This window comes from Anser anser (genome assembly GCF_964211835.1).
Source record: "Anser anser genome assembly, chromosome: 16".
In the NCBI taxonomy this organism is placed as follows: domain Eukaryota; kingdom Metazoa; phylum Chordata; class Aves; order Anseriformes; family Anatidae; genus Anser; species Anser anser.
Genome location: NC_139737.1, coordinates 11320669 through 11342056, shown reverse-complemented (window position 1 = coordinate 11342056; position 21388 = coordinate 11320669). Strand labels below are relative to the sequence as shown.

Here is a 21388-nt window from a genome sequence, read left to right as displayed (position 1 = left end):
GTCTACTTCTTGCCAGAAAGCATGTGCTGGGGTGGATGGCTGGTGAGTTGTGTCCTTTGGCCGGGTCATGGCTGGAGCTAATGGACATGTGTGCTCTTGGAAGGTGCAATTCCTCAAAGGCAACTGGTGCACTGGAGTCCAAGGACAACGGAAATGATGGGGATTAGTGGTTATCTTGTCAGCTTTTTCATCATCTTACATAAGCCAGAGGTCAGAGGCCATGGTCCTCCCTTCCCAGCTCCCACCTCGCTGCCTCTTCCTGCTGCATTTGCCCCCGATGAAGCCATGCCAGCAGGCTGGCCCAGGGGGCAGCCACAGCTTGGCAAGGGAGGTTTGCACTTGCTGTTGTGTCTTCCAAGGGCAGGATGCTGCTGGCTCAGGTGGCTTTTGAGTGGGAAATGAGCCTGTTTAACCTTTTAGCTCCTGGAGCTGGTGGGACTCCATGAGAAAGGGGCCACCAAAGCTGGGACATCAGGCCGGCAGGGGTGAGGTGTGGCGAGCTCTGCCACACCTCTGACTGGTAGTTTCATTTTTTGGCTCCAACATCTTTTAAAACAGGCCCGAGATTAGCAGAGGAAAGACTTGTCTGACTGAAGGGTTGGTGTTTGACATGCTTGGGGCTTTGTGGTTTCCGAGCAGTATCCTGTTCAAAATACACAAGCAGGGATGCAGGAAGGGTTTCCAGAGATACGAGAGGAGAGAGGGGGAAAAGACTTCATTTGGCTGCCCTACAAAGAGATGTGAAGAAAACCATCACACAGAAGCTGTCTGAACGGACAGACACAGGACGTATCTGCTGCTCCTGCTCAGAATTGACCTTTCTCTTGTTCACCTGATTTACAAACGTTATGTTGTTCCATAGCCTGGTGACTGAACCAGTTTCAAGTTTCAAACTTATGCTTTTTTTGCTTTATTCCAGTTCTGAAAAATGTATCTGTGGTTATTTTCTCTTTAAACTGCTGGGAAAAGTGTTTTTCAATTGCTGTCCCATAACTCAAAGAAATGACAAGACAAAATGTTCTTCAAACCCTTTTCCCTCTCGAAAAAAGTTCAGGCAGACAGGCAAAAGTAGAAAGTTTCTCCTTTAAATAGTGAATAGCTGGAAAAATATGCAAAAAGCAGAGGTGCAACCTTAGCTGGAGGGTGCTGTGCCAGGCACCTCTCTCTGGTCAGAGAGAGGACACAAGGACCTGCTCCCTGGTGCTGAGCAGGTGAGCCCACAGCTCCCATTCCTGCCGGGTGCCCCCATGGGCTTGGCGGTTGTGTCACGGGCAGGGCACACACTCAGTGCATGCACACTCAGCTGCTGAAATCTGTGCGTGAGCTGAAGAAAGCAAATACGGCAGTGAGCAGGGGACCTTCATGCCTAAACAACACCTTGGAGTTTGATTTGTGGAATCATTTTAATTTTTCCTTTTTCCACCTTCCTGCCAGCTCTCTGGTCCAGGGGACACATCCATCTTCATGAGCCCTTTTGAGCTCAGAAATGTATTTCAGCAGGAATCGTTTGTCTTGTGCACCTGCTTGGGATGGGAAGGGAAAACAGAAGGGCTGTGCTCTGCAGGGGAGTGCGGAAGGGGGTGTTTTCCCCTTGCTTTCTATTTGCCTTTGACTTGGCACCTGGGGCACCTGCTGCTCTCCTGGGTGTGCAGGGGCCCTCATCCAGTCCAAGAACTGATTCTTGAAAGGATAGTGCTGTAGAAGCTGTGAGGTTTTGCTCAAAATGAAGCCTATTTCAGTCTCCTTTTCAAAGATCAATGGGTTCTGGGAGCAATCACGGGGAACAAGGGTGTCCCAAGCCTCAAATGGGGAGCTCCCCCACTTCTCAGGATTCCTCAGTCTGGCATTTCTGATGTGCTTGGGGAAACTGTTTTTTTCTTGCTTCTCCTCCTTCTAGTAATAGCAAGGAAAGATCCTTGTGACCAACTTTTCCACTTGCTGTTCTATGTAGAGGTCATAGATGTGGAGCAAGGGGCATGAGCCTGACACGTACTAAGGAGGGGGCATCCCAGCAGCAGGAGCTAGAGCAGACCTGGGGAGGAGTGGTTGGGCACAGTGGCCAGCCCCAGGGCTTGCCTGCACAGGGGCTGAGCCTGCTCCCATGCAGCAGTGTGGTGACAGCTTTGCCGTGGATTTTATCTTCCTGTGGGTACCTGGACATCACTCTAGAGAAAAACAGATGGCTAAGTGCAAGGTGCAAATGCACACATTTTGGGAAAGGTGTGGCAACTTAAACAGCTTGTCTGTATTAAGCTGCCCTGGGAGCCCACACGGTGCACGTGTTTCAGTGCTGGAGCTGTGATCTCCTGCTGATGGGTGGTAATTAGCAGCTCCTGGGAAGAGTGGAGGGCACTCCTTCCAAAACGAGCTCAGATGTGATCCATACATGCCCATCTGTTCCAACCCTTAATTAATGTGCTGCGTCTGAGTACTTGAAAAACCTTAGAAGTTATCCCAAAGTGGCTCATGGTCCTGTTTGGATGGGACTACAGAGCTCAGGCACTGTTAGATATGTTTAAAAAGATTCAGTGAGCGAAGTATTTCCAGAGTTATCTGGACAATACTTGAATGTGACAAGTTAAGACTTGGTTTTCATGGCTTTGTTATTGCATTTGTGCCTTTTCTTTTATCATTCCCTGCTGTTTTTTCTTCCCCCATGTTCTACCTTCAGTTGTGCGTCTTCTAGAGATGAAGAGGGAACAAATGCTCTTTTTTTGAGCTTTAATAGAAGTAACCTGATCTGGCCGAGCATGTGGCTCCATGGTCATTTGTATCAATTCACCAGAAGGGTCAGTTAATGGGGGAGAAAAATGACAAAACGAGAGCAGGGGCTTCATCAGCCTCTGAAGAGACTGCTTGTGCCGACCTTGCTTCGCACCTACCCATTTCTACTCCTGCTGGGTGCCACGTGCCAGGGCTGCGGGAAGGCAGATGGCCTCTCCCAGGCTCCCAGAGAAGACTCGGCTGCCAAGAAGAAGAGAAAACCAGCAGTGACCTGCTTGGAGGCACAGGGTGAGAAGCGAGCAGAAGGGTGCCTGCAGGATGGTGGCAGAGCGCAGGGTGCGGTGGGGTACAAGCAGAGGGAAGCAGGGGGGAGCTGTGGTGGGGACCGGCTCCCTGCAGCCCTGCTCCTCCCTGGGGCCGGGCCCACACCCAGGAGTTGAGGGTGGTGATGGCTCTGGTGCCAGCGGGGAGCTGTGCAAGTAGCTCTCGGAGCACATCCCCTCGCTCCATGTGGAAGTTCATAATCCGTCAGAGCGACGGTGATCCCACCAGCTCAAGGTAAATAATCCCTTCTAAGGCCCCCTTTTCTGCTGACCCTCTCCTAGGGCAGAACCTTTCTGTTTTCAGGGCCTGTTCCTTCTGGTTTTGTTTTTCCGTGGATGTTCCAGCAGTTAAAGGCCACCTTCTTGGGTGCGAAGGGAAGTGCTTGGAAGTCAGAAATGTTGATGCTGTGTGTGTGTGTTTGTTAAAGCATTTTCTCTAATCGCTCTCTTCCTTTGCTGCTGCTGCAGTCCCCTCTGTAATCACCTAAAAATCTGCTCCCAATAGCCCTGAAGAGCAAACGAGAATTAATCAAGCTGTGCCACGACTCCTTATTTGCGGATGGAGCCTGGTGCTCCCTCCTCGCCCTGATCATCGTGAGTGTCGTGGGAAGGAGTGATGGACTTGCCTCCCCACTGCCAGCCCTCTGAAGTTGATGCATCTCATCAGAACTGATTTTTTTTGGATGTTTGGCCAAGGCAACTGTGAGAAGCAGCCACCCACAGAGGGCAGCTGATGTAATTTGGAGATTGGAATCTAAAGATAGCTGGGTGGCTCTTGGGGGATACCTCCATAGCCTCTAGAAGCCCAGGGTGACTGGGTGAGGTTGGACACCAAGTGGAAATCGGCATCATCCAGTTTTATGTCTCTTCTGCGGTTTGTCTCGCTGGCTTTCTAAATCTGAGAAAAAATCTTTCTTCAGATTTCTGTATCTGAAATGGTTGTGAATGCTTTTCACTCAAAAGTGCATATATTTCACCATAAAACCTTCCAAGGGGAGTCTAGGTAACTAGCTTGGACAGAGACATCTGAGTGTTATTATCTGAATTTGGACAAATGTTTCCTCCCTAGTGTTAACTCAGCCTCCGCTGGGCAGCTGCAGGCAAGCTACATGCACCTATCTAATGCAGACATAAATTCTCTGCTCTTTCTAGCCCCCCAAACATGATGTGAAATGCTATTTTAAAATGTTTTACTCTGTAAAACAACATATTGCCCTGCTCTCCATTCACTTTCAATTTTATTTAACTTTCTTCACTGAAATGTGCTCAATGATCTCAGGAAATAATTGGTGAGCTTGTTAGACTAATGGGATTTTTATTTCCAAGGCTATAGATCAAACAAGTATGCCTGAAAATTCATTATACATGCAGTGTGCACTAAATAATTATTCCTGCCCATGAAAGTGCTGGAGGAGAGACTATGACAAGGTATAGCTTTAAAAAAGCTGCTTGATTTATCATTTATAAAGCAAAGTTCATATTGGATGTGATAGTTAAATATTCAGCAAATAATCAGTCACTTGATTAGCCCAGGTGCAGGAGGAAAGCTCACCAAGGATGGTGCCTTCTCTTATTTGACTACATTTTCAATCTGGGCCTGAACAAAGCTCCTCTCCCTGGGCTCACTTTCTTGTAGTCATCCTTGCATTTATTTCTACCGGCCCCACACACCTTTTTCTGGGTGAATTTTGCCTTCAGTGTATTTGAAATTTGCAACTTGTTTTCACAGCTTTATCTGCAAACTGAGATGTCCTAAGGATACTTTTTGTGTCTGTGTCAGATGGAGTTCTCCACTCTGCTACTCTTCTATCAGGTATTTAGTATGTGCCATTTGTACAGGTGGTTAAAGAGACTTGAGATTCATTAACACTTTCCATAGAAACACTTTTTTTTTAAAAAAAAAAAAGTTTTAAAATGTTAAATGTTTTTTAAAAAAAAAAGAATACCATTTTGTGGAAAAAATGATAGAAGTCTGGAATATGACAGCAGAGTGAGAAATAAATGAAGAAAGGTGAATGAAAATCAGAAAGGATCAGAATTCTGAGCTGCTAAATCTTTCAAATGAAAATTCTTGATAAATATTGGAAAAACTTGAAAACAAATCCCCAGCATAACTTAAGAATAAGAAGGGGAAAAAAGGTAATTCTCTTTTTTCAGGCACTGAGCTCAATCTGAAGTAGCATCACTTAAGTGGTTTTTTTTTTGTTTGGTTTTTTTTTTTGTTTTTTTTTTTTTGTTTGTTTTTTTGTTTTTTTTTTTTTTTTGTTTTTTGGTTTTTTTTTTTTTCCCCAGCCTGTTTTGTTCACCTGGTATTTGCCTTCTGGGTCCTCATTCATGTGGCTGGCTGGGCTGACCCTGAGCAGGCAGGAGGAGGACCAGGAGGAGGCCCTCATCTGAGGCTGCTCCAGATACCCTATTTTTTTGTCAAGTGCCATTCCTGACCCCGCAGTGTGGTGAGGTTGCACAGAGCACAAGGTAAGGACTTGAATTTAGGTTTTCCAAGCCTAAGGTCTGACTTAAACACTAATCAGATATGAAAATCCATGCTCTTGAGAGCTCTTGAGAGCTGTGCTCTTGCCAGCGGCCACCTGGACACAGCCCATGCCCTGCTTGAAGCAGGAGGAGTTGTAGCTGGTTCTGCTGGTTCTGCCCATGGTGAAGTGACCCTTCCTTGCACTCTGGTGGGACATCTTCTGGCTGAATCGTGATGAAGCCAAAGTCACTGTGAACGTCACGGCCTAGGATGAATCCTCTTGGTGATTAATCCAGCGTTCGGGGATGAACTGCAGTTCATCAATCTTGTTAACCATGGGTGTGCTGAGCGAGGGGAAGGCAGTGGGTTTGATGGATCACTCATCATGCTACGGAGTAAGTGGATAACTAATAGGTAAGCAACACAGTTTCGGCTGGAGTGTGCCTGCTGGGGTGGGGGGAGTGGCTGCATCCATCAGCTCAGGAACACTCCCGGTACCTCGTGATGTAGGCCTTTGGGCACACGCTGCTACCAAATGGTTGCAACTGCTTGTGAATAGCTTGCTGGGCAGATCACCCTAGGCAGTTCTTCAGAAGACCACAGCAGTACCTCTTAGAAATCCACCCTCTAGAGCACAGTTTTTGACAAGATGCACATGGTTACTCTGCATACTCACGAGAAACAAGCAGTCAAGCATACTAACAACCAGCATCATTAATTACTGGGCATGTCCCTCAGTTGCTTCTGACCTCTGGTCGCAGCTGCAAAAACTGTTCACGTTGTGCAACAATTGCATTCAGAGGCTCAGAACATTCCCATCCTTTCATTTGGCGTGTGAAAGGGCGATGACAATACGCAGCCTCACAGGGAAATTCTAAAGCTTGACTAATTATCTGCAAGTGACCACGAAATTCCCAGCTGCAACACACTCTGCAAGTGTGAGGTGCTGCTTACAATGCTTTAAGACTGGTGTTGGTTTCATCCATGGTACTTCATGACGGAATCTGCTCTCCCTCCAAAGGTCCATTAGTGAAAAGCATCTAGATGCCGAATTTCCGCACTGGAAGCCAAAAATGAAACCCAGAGCTGGAGCCCCTAATAAAGTTGGCCAGGAGAAACGTTCCCTCTCCTGCTTCCATTTATTGGGCAAGTATTACAATGCAATATGCTCATAGAATTAAATATATATTTGAACATGTCTTTTCGTGTACTTATGGGTGACAAATTAATTTAAATATTATGTATTCTGTGATTTTCAATAATTCATTGGAGTATGTTCATACCAGTAATTAGAACATGCAAAGTAAGAAACAGAGCTCATATAAATTATTCTATAGCATTCATTATTTATTTGGCCATTTATAGCTGTGCAAAATTTACTGAGAAAATATGTACATTAATTAATACATACATTACAATTTCATTAGTCTTACTGCATTTTTTTTCAACAACAAAAGATACTTAGGATTTGGTGTGTGAACAGCTAGGAAGGTTTGGCTCATGTCTTTTAAATAATTTAAATCTAACAAAGAGTTCTCTGATTGGGATCCAGGAGGAGCCACTTGTGGGCAGCCTTCTGCTGGCCTGCACAAGCAATGGGAAAGATGTTTTATCAAAAGCTGCTGGGTTTCCTGAGACAATCTGAGAGGCCAATTTTTGTCTGTGTTGTACAACTACTGGTGTTTGAATTAGTGTTGAACAAGAGAGAATCCAACATTTCAGGCCCATTGCTTTAACTTCCTATAGCAGAAGGGTCTGTAGGGGAGCTTGGGTGCAGTTGGCGGGGTGGTGTCATTGCACATCCTTGGCCAATGTATGCCCAGTGGCTGAGGCCCAGGCCAAGGCCCTGGAGAAGACAGACAGGGGGGTCCTGGGGGCTTCGCTGGCCCCTGCTCCCAGCCCTGCAGACTTCGCTCACGGCTTCTGTGAAGTCATTCCACTTTCAATAGAGTGAGTCTGAAAAAAGTAACGTACGTCAACACTGCACAACTCAAATGATGGGGAATTTGTGCCAAGTGGATTAAAAAAATAAAACCAAAACATAAATTCTTTTGTAGTTTGGAAGAGGAATATTTTTAATCAATACCATAAAACCTGCTCACCTTCTTTACATCGTTAATGTGTCCACAGGATGATGCACCAGGAGATTTCCACATGAGCAAACTCCACTCAGTGTAAAAAGGCTGTAGATCCACCCTGTAATTTAGTGGTTCAGCTCACGCATAAAAGCTGTTATCTGGGGGTTTAATTATTAAGCAAAAGTGGAATTTCAGCTTTTGGAGAAAGGAGCTGCTTCCCTTTGCAGATTCCAGCTGAGGGCTTCCTCGCTTGGCAATACCAAAGAGGATTTTGCTATGTCCACTTAAGACAACAGCCTCTGAGACATATGCCCCGTGGGAGCCTCACAGACAGCAGTGTATTCAGAGAACATTGTGTCTTGCACAGAGACAATGAACTAGTCATGGAGAGTAATTCGTCTCATGAACCCTAAGTGTGTGTTTTGGATTGTGAATTACTAACAGAACTTGTGACGAAAGCTTGCTATTAACTCTCATAGTTCCTGCTAGTCCAGAAGCCTGGCAAGTTCCTGGTCAGTGAGGTAGTTTGGGTGGACATTGTCAGCCTGCTCTGTATTGTTGGCTCATTTCTCGTGGTTCTCCCTGTTCTGCATGCCCACGTGTCCCCCGCCACCCACTAGAACAGCCCGCTAAGGGACACACCAACACTGGATATCCTGTCTCTAGTGTACCTTAATCATGTTTGATTACGTGCCCTTCCTGCTCCTGCTAATGAACTTTGAGTGCCTGGGTATGGGGTAGGAGTAAGGAATTGCTCCTCTTCGTGGCCGTGATGGTGCTGTTTCCCTCTGCAGGGGCTCTGGCTTGCTGTGCTGTGTAGTGGGAAGCAGTGATGCTGTGTGTGAAGACTCATCCGGGTTGGTCACTGATGAAGAAAACCTTGTGAGTACGAAGACTTTAAAAGCTCACTCCATCTTTCCAAGCAAACCTGCTCCCACAACAGCATGCTGGCGTGCTTTCGTGGTTCTTGGATTAACACCCACAAATCACTTAAAGGTATTTAGGGTCTGGCCATGCATGCGCTCAGTGGGTGGAGCCCATGAGGGGAGACTGAAGGTTTGGGGAGAAACCGATGGTCTGCTTCCAGGTGGGCCTGCAGGTCTTTGGAGGGCAGCTGGGCGAGAGCCACGGGGCTCTGGGACACCCGGGCTGCCCGTGGCGGGACCCTCCGTGTCCACCTGCCTCCACCCTGCAGGGGGGGCACAGGCCAGAACCCTCGTAGCCTTCCCCAAATGCCCATCTTTGGGTGTTTTAGGAGCTTATAACCTAACAAAACCAAAGCAGCATTGAAATTTGTGTGTTTTTTTTCTTTGCAGCTCAGCTGCCAAGATGCAAAAAAAAAAATAATAAATTGGTTTGGATCAACAAAAAATACGTTTCTTCTCGCCACAGTGAAACACTGACCAATTTCCCATTTGACTCAACCATCTGTTCTGCAAGCATCTGACACTACATGGAGCCAAAGGTGAGAATCAGAAGGCTGCCAGGCAGGAGCCCTCCTCTTCCTCTTCCCCCTCACTGCCCTCCACCCAGGTAACTCGGAGGTTAGGGCGCTTCAGGGGAAACCCGAGCTTGCTTCTGCCTCCTTTCCTTGCCCAGATGCTGGAAGTGGGCATCCTTCTCCCGTGGCAGGCTGTTATTTGTAAATGCTTCACGGGTGCAGCTATTACAGGGTGTCTCATTCTGGAGTCCATGTCTCAGCTACTGAGTTAGAAAACAGACTTCCTCCTTATCTTCTGCATTAATGATGCCAACATTGCAGATATGCCTTCCAGAGGAGCCTGGTACTTCTCATGGCAGATGGTGAAGGGGCTGGAAGTCCTCTCAAGGAAATGGGGAGAACAGGTGGGGACACACGACAGAGTCTGTCTTGCCAGTGTCCTTAGTGCAAAACTTTAGCCAACATTAATCTGTGTTTTCTGAAGTTCATGTCCAGATCTGAGGCTGTTTTTGAGAAGTGTGGATTTAGTTCTTTGTAGAGGAGCATTTATTTTTCACAGTAGAGGGACTCTCCGGAGTATCGTGCTTGAGACAGAGCTTAAAAAATACGGTGCCTTGTCTTTTGAAAATGTTCTGAAGAGCTGCTGCATGGTTTCAGATGAGGGCCACAATTATGCTCTGGAGGTTGTCATGGGGAAGGATGCTGCTCAGTCTTTCTCTTTTCTTTTTACTGGAGTTGGCATGAAAATGGATTATTCTAAGCCGTCTCCCTGTCTTGCTGTCCTGTTTGTCAGGTTCCTGCAGTCACATTCCCTGCTTTTTTCATTTTCAGTTTTCATAAACTGCGCTCCTTTTCCTTGGGTTCTGGTGATTAATTGTGATGACAAGTGGAAATATTCCAGAATAAATCTATCCTCATGGCCCTCTGCAAAGTCCACTGCGAGAGCTCTGCGCAGCCTCACCAGTTCGGAGGGAGGTGGGGAAGCACAAGATTTATGTCAGAGCAGCTTTCACGTGGCGCCCTGTAATGCTGCAGTTGTTTGGGTAGGGGCTGTGTTTTCCCATAAGGAGCAAATAATTTTCATTCAACCCAGGAAACTAAAGGAAACCAGGAGGAAGTCCTGCTTGTCAGGGGCTCCATGGATGTGCAGAGACCAGCGGGCGCTCCAAAGCTGGGCACTGACAGAGCAGAGGTGGGGTCACAGCCGGAATTGCTCATGGTAATTCTTTTCAATGACTTCCCCGCACTCATGTTCTCCACTTTCCAAATATTTTCAGTGCTTTTACAATGCAACACTGTTTTTTTTGCATGGAAATTTGCCTTTCTAGTGCTGAAGCTGCCTCTCTGCCTGCATCCCAGCTCACTGTGTCTGATCCCAGAGGGGCAAGAAGCCCGGCTGTGGACAAGAGCAAACTGCAGCCACCTCCATCTCCATCAGCTCGGTGTAGGAGGGAGGTTTGGCAGGGTGGGCTGTGGCAGTACTGAAGCACAGATAATGCCCCGGCAGCTTTTCGGGGCTTTCAAGCGGTTTTGATTTTATCCCAGCAGAGTGAAAGATGAAAATGAACTCTAAGGACCACTTCTTCCTGCAGGGAGATACAGACAGGCAGATCCTTCTGCTGAGATGCCCTTCAGCCCTGCTCCTGAGGTGCTGTGCCACTGAGCTGGCTGGATTTTTGGCTCTCCAAGTAAAAGAAAGGAAACAAATTAAGAGAAAACAAAGAGGGATGAAGAGGGAGAGTCTAGATTTGAACCAATATGAAACCCAGGAGTTGGCGTGCAGCCCAGTAAATATTGGAATGACATTACCTGAGCTTAAAAAAAAGAATCGACAAATTGTTAAGCTTAATTTGTATCCGTAGTGGAACTGGGGAGCAGACACCATGGAAATATCATTATTTCTTTTAATAATTTTCTTTGGTAACAGAATCAGAAGGAAACAACTCTGGAGAGACTCTTGTTATATTTTCTCTCCCTCCATCTTTTCTTTCTGATTCCCTCCACTGTTCCCAGCTCTGTCAAGACTGTGACAAACTTAATTACCAGCAAACAGTAGGAAGTCCAGATGACATATCACTTTTTTTTTTTCTTTTGACTTCATAAAGGCTTTCTAGTCTTTAATCTAAAGTGAGTAAGGACAGGGGCCAGATGGTGCTGGTCTCCAAGAACGGCAGCATCTGAATCCTTGAGATCTTCTTTAGAGTCAGAAAGCCAAAGATGTGGATAACTAAAACTTCCTGGGGCTGCGTGTTTCAGGGCTGGAGTTTCAGAAAACATGGTTGTGGTCCTGGGCAAACCGCTCCAGGTGTCCCTGCCTGAGCAGGGCAGTTGGACCAGACGTTCTCCAGAAGTGCCTCCCATCCTCAACCATTTCGCAATTCCAGGAGGGCCAGATTTGCAGAGCATCCCCACTCCTGTCTGGGGGGTTGTCACTCTTCTGGTGAAAGAGGACTAATTGCACTAATTGCAGGAGCGCTCACAGCAGCCACCGCAGAGCTCTGGGCTCTTGCCCCACGCTCCTGGCACCGGGCTAAGGCACGCGTGTTGCTCTAGCCTCAGCTGTGCTGATGCTGGGTTGGCCATAAAACATGAGCTGGGTGATGTGCTCTCAGTGAAGAGGGTTTTTGCCCCCAGGTGGTGCTTCTGGGGGTGTAGCACAACTCCAGGTCGTGTTCAGTGACTGGGTTTTGAATGATTAAAAAGAATTAAAAGAAAACTGCCATAAAATACTTTGAAAGAACAATACAGAAAAGCTGCCTTTGAAAACCTCAAAGGTAAAAACCTCACTTTAAAATGTTCAAAGGCATTTTTTTTTGCTTCAAAATCGGGCCCAACTCAAAAGAGAAATGAGTGAAAGGGAAATGAAAAATGGAAAAGGGTTAATAAGGGACATAAAATGCCAAATGACCTGAAATGCAGACATTTTTCTGCAATCCCTAGGAACAGAAACTTTATTTTCTTCCTCTCAATGAATCCCAGGGGAGCGGGGATTCAGTGCCCTGCTGAGGTCCAGCGATCACAGACGGGCACGGGTTTGTGCTCCAGTGAATCACGGCTTAGCGGGGTCCATCCAACCCCGTTTGCAGCACAGCAGGGTGCCCTTGGTCTCCCTTCCCATGCTCAAGAAAACAATCATCCATGCGTAGAGGGCTACCACTCAGCAGCTTTGGCAGGGGCCCTGGCAGACTTGGGCAGAGGTCCAAGGTTTCCTGGTGGCCCCTCTGCTGTCCTGCTGTGAGCATCCCTCCTGAGCCAGGAGGGAGAGGGATCTGCCAAAATGCTGCTGCTCTTTTTATTTTATTTTTTTTTCCAGGGGGGATTAAACACAAAAGAATTTAATTTCCAACCTCGAGGCAGCTTTCTCTTTTCCTCCCCTCTTCTCTAAACTACTAATGAAGCGGAGCAGCTCAGATAGAGCCATTTCTCTCTGCTGTAAACCAGACCGCAGAGAAATCACTAAACATCTCATTTACCCGTCAGTCAAATGAAGCTGAGCATGGCGCTAACTGCTGTCAGGATGCCCGTGCCTTTCCCAGAGGCGTGGATGATCCTGAGCAGCTCTCCGGATCTGGGGTCTTGCTGCAGGGGGGTCCAAGCTGGAGGCCCTTGGAGGAGGCAGCTGGGGGGAGGCAGGGATGGGGTAGTAAGCCAAGTGGCCCCTGAGGGACACCTGGGGAAGGATATGGGGGGGACAGGGAGTCTTGGAAGTTTGCTGCGGCCTTGGAAGACCCAAGGAAAGGAGCATTACCACGAGTAGAGCAGCTCTGAGTTGGCTGGGGTCCTTCCTTGGAGAAAAAGGCAGGAGGGAGATTGTGGTTCCCACTGCTCTGGGCTGCAGGAGGTGAGGGAGGGCTTGGTGGCTGCTGAACTTCACTGTCATTGTGAGCAACCACACCAACCCCCTCTCCAGGGGCACCTTCCCCGTGAGATGTGAAGTTTGGTACTTTGCACAGGTCATCTTCACCCGCTCGTCTCTCACCAAGTGGCAGTGCAGAAGCTGAAAGCGTAAATTACTTGTAATGATTGTAAAGTTTATTAGGAGTGAAATAAGTTGGTGGTGTCTGTCTGCTTGCTGGTGGTACGAAGGAGGCAATTCCAGGCAGACGAGTGGTCATCTTCAATGGGAGGTGGCTGGATACAGCCCAAAGCTGGCAGGGCTGCTAACATGCGGGCAGGCTTTAAACCAAGCAGGGTGGGAACCTCGGTCACTGGCCATGCACGTGTCTCTGGGCTGAGTGACGATGATGAGGAGAGATGTTCTGCAGCGAAAAGCATCGCGTGAAAGGCACGGCCATGACTGGAGACCCCAGCCAACTGCAGGAGCAGGCACGAGGTACCAGAGCTATGCAGGAAGGCGGACTAGGTGACCCCCAAGGTCCTTTCCCACCTGGATTTTACAATGTTAGTTATTCTTTACTTAACACCTATTTCACCTGCTCGTTGCTCCCTGCTGGCACCAACTATGTGCTCAGAAGGGACCATGGGTGCCTTTGGCCACTGGAAGGGGTGCAGGGACCTCAGCCCTACCAGGGAGAGGTGGAAGGGAGAAAGACCATTTGAGTGAATGTCTCTATTGCCGTTCTTTCAAAGGAAATTTCTGGAAACACCTCCAGGGAAAAGGTATATACTTTTGTGCATGTGTGTGTTAAATTTTACTATTTTGAATGGAAATTTTTACTCCAGCCACAGGGTAAAAACAGCAGCACTGGGAGTCCAAATGCTGTGGGTGTCTGAAGAGTCCGTGAGCACTGGTGTGAAGGTGCTGGGGTCGCTGTACTTCTGCTTTTCAGAGTCCAGACCAATCCTCCAAGCTCAGGTGAGCCAGGTGCAGCCTGGATTGTGGGGAGCTGTGCTCCTGCTTCTGCAGAAGCAGGGAACCCCCCCTCCACTCTGCCCTCCTGCCACCCCACTGACTTATTCCAGCCACCCTCTGACCTGCCCAGGCTGTGTTTTGCATCACCGTTATTTTGCACAGCTTTGTCCAAAAAAAAAAAAAACCTGGAATTTTCTTCCTTTTGCCAATGAGGACAAAGCTAATGTTGCTCTCAAATTAGCACCAGTGAATTAAGGGTGCGATGTGTTTGCGTTTCCAGGTTACTTACAGATAAAGGCAGCAGCAGTGACCACCTACCTGCTAAGGGCTGTGGGGATCTTGCATTTGGGGGTGGTGGAGTGGGTTGGTGAATGTGTGTGTCCCAGTAAGCCAGCACGTGCTCTCCTCCCCGCAACGTGACGCAGCCTGGAGTGTAACGTGGTTTTCCTGCATTGCACGGTCGTTTTGGGGGGCTGCTTCCACTGCAGCCATGAACAGAGGGAGCGTGGTGAGCCCTGCCGGTGGGAGACACATTTTTACTTGCTGCTGGTGGTGGTGATAAAGCTCCTGTGGGATGAGCTGCACAGCTTAGGGATGGACTGGAGATAATAACCAGGGCTCCAAAGGTCTTTAATCACGAGAGTGCCAAGCAGCTGAGGGGTCTCTGCAGGCCTCCGAGCTGCTCGCAGCTCCTGTTATCTCACCTGGCGTGCGGGGAGAGGAGCCACCGGCAGCCGCAGCACTCGGTGGCATTTGTGGCTAAGTGGCTTGTTTTCCTGCCTGCAGAGCGGCTTCAGATTAATGATGTTTTCTGCAAAACGTACACCATTTCCCCCCATTATGAACCCTCTCCTTGCCAGGAAAGCGCTCTCATAGATGAAGCGATCCATGTCTATGCTGGGTGGTTGTGCTAGCTCCCAGCCAACGCGTGGCTGTGTCCCTATCATTATTTTAATAATACAGCCTGGGCAGCCCACTGCTGTTCAGGACATGCCGAGATCTGCCACACAGACACCTCCTTCCCCCGTGCTGCCTCTGATGGAGATGGACAGCAGTGGTGGGGCCGAGCTGCGCGGCTCTCTGCAGGTGCCTGCAAGCACTCAGCTGTGCCACGAGACACCCTGCCAGTGCGGGGGCTTTGCAAACACGCACCAGGCACTGCAGGATGTATACAAACCCCAAACTGTAAAACAACTGCACTCCCTTCTGCAATATTTTCCCCAAACTGACTATCTCCAGAGCTGCAGCCTTGCAGAGCAGCCCCTGCCTTTGTGACTTACGGGCCAGCTTCTTTCTCCTCCAGCAAATCTGTTTTCTGCCAGTGTTTGTTTTTCTGGGCACTGCCGCAGCTCAGAGCATGGCCAGGGCCTCGTGCCAGCCACGTTCCAGTAAATCATTACACGTAGCAGGATGAGGCAAAGAGCTAGGACAAGAAGACCATGGACAGTTTTGGCTTTGGGCTGTTGATCTCGGAACCCTCTCAAAGCATTAAAAAATCTGTTTGGCTGAAATCTTGGACTCCTGTAAGATGAAGAGGCAGCCCAAGGGTGAACACTTAGCAAGACTTAGCAGTTGTTTCACTGCCCATTGGTTTGGGCACCGGAACCACTGGAGAAATAAATGGCAGAGATGTTTGGCACGGCTGGGGCACGTGCCTCACTTCCAGACTTCTTAAAAAAAACAAAACAAACAAACAAACCCACCACATTTTATTACTTATAATTAATGAAGTGAGGCAGTAGATGTGCAAAAGAAGAAAACAAATCTAAAATTCTCTCCTAAGCGAACAAGTTACATCTCACATTTTTATAAACCCCCTCCTCTTTTTTTTTCTTTTTCTTTTTGATCTCACCAGACTCCACTCTGGCTGGCTATGAATTTATCCCGCTCCCTCTCTCTCTCTGGTCCTGCCTGTTCATGGCACAGCCTTAGGACAAACCTGGCCTTCAGCAGCTCAGGGGACTGCCTTTCCTGCTCCTTTAACCTTTAAACGAGGGCTGTGTCTCAGGGAGCAGTCTCCCATCACAGGCAGGAGCTGGGTGGGTACTTCGGGAACCATTTTTTCCTTGAGATGTGGGACACCGATTTGCAGAATGAGCCAAAGGCATGTTTTGCCTTTCAGTTGTGTTTTCTGCAGAGTCAGGCATTATTTTTTTTCATTCACTGAGGCTGATGGCAAACTTTCCTTGTATTTTGAGACATCATTGAAAATGAGGCTGAAAAGAGTCCAGCTTTGTGATCCGGGGCATCATTGTCTATGTGATATTGTAGCTGACAGAAAACTTTTATCCTGTGCTTCTAGGTCTCGCTGGCGGAGACTGCTCCCTCTTCATGCTTCATTTTCCCACTGTCAGTGTTTTCTACCACCTGCCTTGTTCTCTGTTTGCCTTGAGCTGAGACAAATTGCTCTGAAAGCCGAAGCCATGTCTGTTGTTGATCTCTGCTCTACACTAAGCAGGTTTGAAGCTCTCCTGGTAGGTGATGCTCCTTGCTGATGTGTACTGGATCTCAAAACAGCCTGTACCTTCCCTGAGCAGGCACTGGGGTTTGTTTTGGGAAGGAGACAGCCTACCTTTCCCCATATATTAACAGGGAAAAGCTGGAGGCTGTCCATCCTCTGGGGCACTCAGAGGTGGCCTGGGAGGAGAGGAGATGCTCCCAGCACTGCCAGCAGCAACTGCAGGAGATGGAGCAGCACCTGGCCCTGAAAGGGGACATCGGGCAGGGCAGGGGGACATCGTCATGCACGACCCCGACCTCAGGAAAGGTCAGGCTGGGCTCACCAAGGTGTTTGCGAGTGGCATCTTTCGGTAGGTATCCCTCTCTTATATGCACCTGCAACTTTCTCCTTTGTTCTGACCCCAAGAGCTGAGTTACAAGGCTCTTAAAGCATGCTCATAAATGAAAGAGTAAGAAATGGATCTAGGCTGTGCCTGATCAATAGCAAGCATTAGCTGGTAGCAGTGGTTCTTGGAAACATAGAAAGACCTCACGATGCTCCTGCTCTTTGGGGAACAGTTTCTCCGTGGATAGTTTGGTTTTCTTCCACAGAAAACATATTGCTTTTAAAAGGTCATATTGCTGCTCCATTTTACTGTGGGGCCCCAGGGGTTTCCCCCTTCCTACAGCCTAGGTTTGAATCATTTAAAACGAGCAGCTCTTGAGCCAGGGAGGCCCTGGGGAGATGGTGGCGAGGGCTGGCTTTGCTAATCCCTTCCAAGGGAAAGTGCAGTATTTTGAGGGGAAAATAAAAAATAAAAATAAAAATAAAAAAGGAATGAAAAGAAAAGAATTGCACAGCTTTCCTGGCTGTCATTAGTGTAATGAGGAAATTAGGACGGTCATTTTGCTTTACTGCTCTGTAGGCAGCACATGCGAACTGTCCTGAACTCACCTCCTTCCTGGGCTGTCACCCTCACTGTCAGCTCACCCTGCACCTCCCGAGCCCATGGGTGGGGTGGGATGGGGTGGGATGGGGTGGGATGGGATGGGGTGGGATGGGGTGGGATGCTGTCCCCAGCCCGCAGCCTCGGCTTGGCTTGGAGCCATAACGGCCCTGCCATTCAGCGGCAACTCTGGCTTTTGCTGATTTTATTTATAATATCTCATGGCTTTATGTTTGCTGCCCACCCTTTGCTGGACTGCAGGTATTTGCAGCAGTCTCTCTTCTCGCTTTGGGTTGTGTGTATGGCTGTAACTCTCAGCTGGACATCAACATTATAGATACAAGCCTCGTGAATTAGATATTATAGCAGAAACGGCTTATGAGAGCCCTGTGTGAATCCTTAGCTGCTCTCTCCACACCCAGCATAGCTGAAGCCCATCCGGGCTGTGCAGTGGCATCAAGAAGAGATACAGCAAAAACAAAGAGGGACACATGAAAAAGGACATAAGAAATTGAAGAAACAAGCAGAGCATGAGAAACATAAACAGCAGCAGCTGAGCACAATTCATTCCAGCCTTCCTCAGTAGCTGAATATGCTTTTCTAAACTGCTAGTTAATTTTTCACATCGCCGTGCAGTTACTACGTTACTGTGCTTGGATTTTCACCCTGGTGTATAGCAACAACTTCATTCCTGTGGAAATACAGAGGAGATCCATCTCTACCCAGACCTCAGCTCACCGTACATCACCTCCCACTGACAGCCAGAACCTGGTGGAAGTTTCTTGTTCTCCTGGAGGAGATCTGCTTTCTGAAGCAAGTGGTAATTCGCGTTCCCTTGCTGGCTTGACTGGATCCACAGCTTGCTGCTATGCTGCTCTGGAAGTCACTAGTGTTTGTCAGATACATAATTTTTCCATTAAGAGGAAGCCACCAGGCTGTTCCACAGGCAGCACAGGAGGTGATCGTCCCCTCTTTGGGGTCACAGCTCTCTCCCTTGGAAGGAGCAGATGTTGTATTCCCAGGCTGATTTTGTGGGGAGGGCTAAACTCATGGCACTGCTCCCCTGTAAGCTGTGCACAGCCACATGTTAGTTCAACTGTAAGAGGAAGAGGTACTGAAGAATGAGGTTTTTGCACTTTCTCGGGCAGCTGGGGCCCTCTTGTCCAAAATCTTAGGCTGTACAGTGTCCAGCATCAGCTATTCCAGAAGACAGCATAAAAAAATCCACAGTTGTGGGTCCTCAGAGTGATCCTTTCTGCTCTCAGCCCTAACTTTAAGGATAAGCTCCCTTCTCTAATTCCATTTTGCTAATTACACCAGGTACCACCAGCAGTTATACAGAACACTACGGACATTTTTCAGTGTGATATTCCTGGCCTCTGGCCTCCCCATGGCACCAGGTTCCATATTTAATCACTGTATAGAAAAACAACGTTTCTTTCTGGTTTTGGACTCTGTCACTCCCAAGCAGCACTGAAACACCATCACTCCTCCACTGGCAAATGGAGACAAGCAGTTCCCATGACACCTCCTTTGTGCTCATCACTTGTGCTTTTAAAAACCTTGTTCCTCTACTTGGTTCTGATGACATTAAACAAACAATGGACTTTCCAGTGCCTTTGCTTCAAACTTTTCAGAGGATATTTGATATGATATTTGACGTTCTTGTCTTCCTTTTGACTTCTTGTACTGGGGGTCCCCCCCAAAGATGCCATGGTGAGGTGACCCTCTTTACTCACCCTGTTATTATCGTTGATTCCCTGCTGCCTGCAATAACACACTGCCTGGTGAGAAACAAGCATTGAGAGAAAATTAACTGAGGCATCTGAAATATCACTGGGCTTGCCCCTGTCTCTGGATGGGAAGATGAGGAGGTGTTTTCTTGGAGACACTTGCAGGCTTGGTGCTGTCCTGAACACCCAGGGGAGCTGGCTGGGTCCCTGCGGGGTGCCCCCAGGGACGTCCCCAGCCGCAGAGGCACAGCATCCCCCTCTTCCCACCCAGGAGCTTCGCTGGAGAGCGTTGGTTGTTGGCCATGATACGCAGAGCCACCTGCAAGGTGTTCATCTCCCCTTCCACAGGGTCACGGCAGCCAATTCAGAAGCCTATTAGATTTACTAGGAGCTGTTTTGCCTCTCAGTGTGCGCTATTTGTTTCTGTCTCATTAGGCTGGCAAACTACCACAAAGTCTATAATATTTCTTACACTTGCCTTCCATGACAACAGTACTTAGAAAACGTATATCAATTGGAAATTAAAGAAATTTGGTTAAAAAACTTGTAGGAAGGAACCAACAGGAAATATCATATAAAGCAGAGAATAAAGATGACAGAAATGAAATTGTCTGACAAACATTAGAATCCACATTAAAAGTGGAGAAAAGAAGTACAAAAGCCTAAAAAAACAGTGTAAAAAGCAATGCTTGACTTCAAAAATGAAAAATATCAGGAACATGACAAATGATTTCAGATCTGATCCTATCAGAAAGAAAGAAATACGATTTCAAAGGAGAGAAAGAAGCAGTTAGGCGCTTTTACAAAAGGATGTACAATAAAAGATTTGAAAATTGTATCCTCCAAATTACTTTGAAGAATGGCAAAAGAAAGGGATACATATTAATATACACTAACCCTGCAATACAAAATGTTCTGTCAGTGAAAAAAAATGTATTTTGACAGGTGTATCAAGATTTACCAGCAAACTCAGTGACCCCATCAAAAAAAAACCAAAAAAAAACAACAAAAAAAAGAGAAAGCTGTAAAGAATCATTTTAAAATAGCTATAACAACAGACTAGGAAGATCCTGGATGCAAACAGCTCACAATTATCTCTGTGGTTGGAAAAAGATCAAACCTTATTTCCGTGCTATTTTTACAGGAGGCAAAGTAGGACAGTCGTATCGTGCTGCTCCAGATAATAATGCAAACAAAGGGTACTGGAGAGCACACAGTCGAATACAACACCGGCAAGCCACGAGCTATGAACCAAGCCACAGCATGTCTCCCTGATTTGTAGGGATTTCTGGAAAAGTCTGCCCTAAGAAATAGCAATCCCGTGGAAGCAAGGAGAGATGCTCCTGGCCGTGGCCCACCGTGATCATCCCTGGAGCTGTGAGCCTCCAGGACTGCACAGGACTTGGCCTTTGACCATACAGAGAGCTCAGAAGGGAGATTTACAGCAGGAGGAGGAAAGGCACCTTCTCCTCCCAGAGGCAGAGCTGAGCCAGATGTCCCCAAGGTCCGTGGTGTAGGGATGGCCACCAAGCCTCGACAGTGGGACGTTGGCTCCTGGGGCAATGCTGTTAATAGTTGGGGGCAGCACTTTAAAGGCAGGCGGCCTCATGGTGTAGACAAACACATTTCTCCCATAACGTCTTTACAGTTAACTTTCTCAATCAAAATTAGAAATAAAAAAGCTGACGGCAGATGAGGAAAACAATATGTGGATGCTACAGTCAAGTTACCTTTGATTGTGTCGTTGTCATGCCATAATATGTGTGCCTTTATGAGCGATCCTGATTGCCAGGCCTCATGTAGCCATGTAAAGCTGGATGTTTATTTGCAAAAACTAGTTGCCCCTCGGGCCCCCGGTTCTGAAATTCAAATGCAGAATAACTGGGACAGTCCGTAGACTGCCATTTGCATACCGGTGATACGCCTAAAATGTTTGTGAAATTCAGTGAATAACACCCTGTGCCGCAGTTAAAGCTGGAGGCCAAATGAGATGGCTGTAATCCACTCTAACCTTCACGTCATTAAACTGCAAATTGAAACACAGTGAAATTAATCTACCAACTGCACTTAAATGGTGGCAATGCTTTGCAAATATGCTGTGATAGTCTAAAGCCTCAGCATTTGCGTTTGGGTGCTATAACTGACTGTGGACAATCTCCATTCAGAAACCATCTATGGTTTATAACACCTGCCCTGCAGTCTCCCTGCCAAGAAGTATGACACAGATTCTCTCCTCTAAAATGAAGTTTCCAGACCTCAAGGACTGGATATTGCATCATCATTCTCTCGTGAAAGCCTCAAGATCTGCTATGTGGAAAAAAAGACATCTGTTTGGGATCAGTCGGTGGGACAGTAGGAAGACAATCTGAAGAAAGACACGAAAGGTCAGAGGTTTTCCAAAGAGGGGGATATATGGG

General features: G+C 47.5%; 2 long non-coding RNA genes across 9 annotated transcripts; both read left to right on the top strand.

Annotated features, from left to right (window-relative positions):
- Nucleotides 1-701: 701 nt before the first annotated feature.
- On the top strand, nucleotides 702-13420 carry LOC310882667. 8 transcript variants are annotated; one of them, XR_014573066.1, is made up of 9 exons: nucleotides 702-3282; nucleotides 4777-4860; nucleotides 5340-5522; nucleotides 5667-5934; nucleotides 6542-6666; nucleotides 8393-8480; nucleotides 8915-9063; nucleotides 10133-10258; nucleotides 10368-13420. It is a non-coding gene; the product is annotated as an uncharacterized lncRNA (long non-coding RNA). The 8 variants fall into 8 exon arrangements; XR_014573067.1 differs by having other exon boundaries at nucleotides 5664-5934; XR_014573068.1 differs by having other exon boundaries at nucleotides 5629-5934.
- A 166-nt stretch (nucleotides 13421-13586) lies between these two features.
- LOC310882804 lies at nucleotides 13587-21169 on the top strand. The gene is made up of 4 exons (XR_014573145.1): nucleotides 13587-13855; nucleotides 16155-16310; nucleotides 16445-16662; nucleotides 17500-21169. It is a non-coding gene; the product is annotated as an uncharacterized lncRNA (long non-coding RNA).
- The last annotated feature ends 219 nt before the right edge of the window (nucleotides 21170-21388 follow it).